Source organism: Salvelinus sp. IW2-2015, linkage group LG4q.2, assembly GCF_002910315.2.
Source record: "Salvelinus sp. IW2-2015 linkage group LG4q.2, ASM291031v2, whole genome shotgun sequence".
Classification (NCBI taxonomy): domain Eukaryota; kingdom Metazoa; phylum Chordata; class Actinopteri; order Salmoniformes; family Salmonidae; genus Salvelinus; species Salvelinus sp. IW2-2015.
Genome location: NC_036843.1, coordinates 1,174,518 through 1,177,736, shown reverse-complemented (window position 1 = coordinate 1,177,736; position 3,219 = coordinate 1,174,518).

The following is a 3,219-nucleotide window of genomic DNA, read 5'->3' as shown; positions in this document are numbered from 1 at the left end:
GATGTGCTTGTCATTATTTTATTTTAACTTGTATTATAGTATACCCACATTTCTGTCCACAACTTTTGAATCAGGTAGTAATTAAACAGATACATGTGCTGCCTTTCCAACTGATGTAAAGTTCCAACACAAATATTAATTTGAAAAAGCAATAGACTTTCACATTGTAGGCCTGTTGTTTAAACAATGTAATCATAATATATGCCATTTAGCAGATGCTTTCATCCAAAGCGACTTACAGTCATTTGCACATGCATTTTACGTATGGGTTGCCCCGGGAATCGAACCCACAACCCTGGTGGTAGGATCGGCATGCTCTACACAGGATCATCATTTATAATGTAGTATGTGTTTATAACAGTGAATGACATTGATAATAAGTCTATAGCAGTGTAATAGGTGTTTATAACAATGTACAGCACATCTACCAATGCACCGATGCGTTTCAAGAGCCTAAACTATTTTGTTTCAGAATCCTCAGACCCCTGACAGAGAATAGCATAGGGGATAGTGCCATCTAGTGGAATGGAAATTAAACTATTATTCCAGATATTATTTAATAAAGAATATTGAAAACCTAAATTACTTTTCAGAGATCAGAGAAACGAAACAGAACGCATCTTGAAACAGGGAAATATACCACAATTTGTGATGTGTTCAAGTAAACGATGGACTTTTAATTTGAAGCTTTTTGCTCGATTTGGACCCGTTAATGTCGCTGATTTCAAGGAGCTCTCCTGCGCATCATTTACTTCACAAAATCCCGCAAACGTGAAAGCGCCAGAAATAAACATCGCGAGATTGTAAATATGTGTGAGAGTTAGAGATTTGAAAGCAGACGCTTTTATCCAAAGAGATTTACAGTAATGCTTACATACATTTTACTTTTGGGTGGCCCAGGGAAATGAGACTTTTTCGAGCTTTTCGAAGCAAATTTTGTATCTCTTTCTTTGTAATACTGTATGTATTCAATCATTTCGAATTGATCACTTCCCAATTGGCACATAAATCAATTCAATGTTTATTCCACGTTGGTTCAACGTAATTTAATTGTGAAATACATGGATATTGTGTCACAGTGAATTTATAATCTGCAGTCAATTTCATTATGTTTTCATGTGCCGTGATCCTGACATTTGACATACACTGCCTCAAAAAATAAAGGGAACACTTAAACAACACAATGTAACTCCAAGTCAATCACACTTCTGTGAAATCAAACTGTCCACTTAGGAAGCAACACTGATTGACAATAAATTTCACATGCTGTTGTGCAAATGGAATAGACAAAAGGTGGGCAATTAGCAAGACACCCCCAATAAAGGAATGGTTCTGCAGGTGGTGACCACAGACCACTTCTCAGTTCCTATGCTTCCTGGCTGATGTTTTGGTCACTTTTGAATGCTGGCGGTGCTTTCACTCTAGTGGTAGCATGAGACGGAGTCTACAACCCACACAAGTGGCTCAGGTAGTGCAGCTCATCCAGGATGGCACATCAATGCGAGCTGTGGCAAGAAGGTTTGCTGTGTCTGTCAGCGTAGTGTCCAGAGCATGGAGGCGCTACCAGGAGACAGGCCAGTACATCAGGAGACGTGGAGGAGGCCGTAGGAGGGCAATACCCAGCAGCAGGACCGCTACCTCCGCCTTTGTGCAAGGAGGAGCAGGTGGAGCACTGCCAGAGCCCTGCAAAATGACCTCCAGCAGGCCACAAATGTGCATGTGTCTGCTCAAACAGTCAGAAACAGACTCCATGAGGGTGGTATGAGGGCCCGACGTCCACAGGTGGGGGTTGTGCTTACAGCCCAACACCGTGCAGGACGTTTGGCATTTGCCAGAGAACACCAAGATTGGCAAATTCGCCACTGGCGCCCTGTGCTCTTCACAGATGAAAGCAGGTTCACACTGAGCACGTGACAGACGTGACAGAGTCTGGAGACGCCGTGGAGAACGTTCTGCTGCTGCAACATCCTCCAGCATGACCGATTTGGCGGTGGTCAGTCATGGTGTGGGGTGTGTCACGTTCCTGACCTGTTTTCTCTTGTTTTATATGTCTTTATTGGTCAGGGCGTGAGTGTTGGGTGGGCAGTCTATGTTTTCTATTTCTATGTGGGTTTTTGTGTTCGGCCTGGTATGATTCTCAATCAGAAGACAGGTGTGTATCGTTTGTCTCTGATTGAGAGTCATACTAAGGCAGCCAGGGTTTCACTGGTGTTTTGTGGGTGTTTGTTTCCTGTGTTAGCGTTTGGGCCACACAGGACTGTTGCAGGTTAGTCACGTTTGTTGTTTTGTTAATTTGTTAGTGTTTGTTGGTTTGTCATTAAAATCATGAATACCTCCTACTCCGCATCTTGGTCCGATCCATGCTCCTCCTCGTCTGAGGAGGCGAACGACATTGACAGCCGTTACAGAAACACCCACCAAACCAGGACCAAGCGGATTGGAGAAGGACGGCAAGAACAAAAGCAATGGAGAGAAGAGGAATGGACATGGGAGCAAATACTCAACGGAGAAGGACCCTGGGCTAAGGTGGGAGAGAATCGCGCTCTCGGGAGGAGAAGGAGGCAGCCACAGCCCAGGAGCGCTGGTATGAGGAGGCAGCACGTAAGAGAGGCTGGAAGCCCGAGAGGCTCACCCAAAAATTTCTTGGGGGGGGATAAAGGGGAGTGTGGCGAAGCCGGGTTGGTTACCTGAGCCAACTCCCCGGGCTTACCGTGGAGTGAGAGGGCGTCGTACTGGTCAGACACCGTGTTATGCGGTAAAGCGCACGGTGTCCCCAGTACGCGTGCTTAGCCCAGTGCGGGCTATTCCACCTTGCCGCACTGGGAGGGCTAGGTTGGGCATCGAGCCGGATGTCATGAAGCCGGCCCAACGTATCTGGCCTCCAGTACGTCTCCTCGGGCCGGCGTACATGGCACAAGCCTTACAGGTGGTGTCCCCGGTTCGCCTGCATAGCCCAGTGCGGGCTATTCCACCTGCCGCACTGGCAGGGCTACGGGGACCATTCAACCTGGTAAGGTTGGAGAGGCTCGGTGCTCAAGAGCGCGTGTCCTCCTTCACGGTCCGGCATATCCGGCGCCACCTTCCCGCCCCAGCCAGTACCACAGTGCCTAACCACGCACCAGGCTTCCAGTGCATCTCCAGAGCCCTGTTCCTCCTCCCCGCACTCGCCCTGAGGTGCGTGCCTCAGCCCGGTACTCCAGTTCCGGCACCACGCATCAG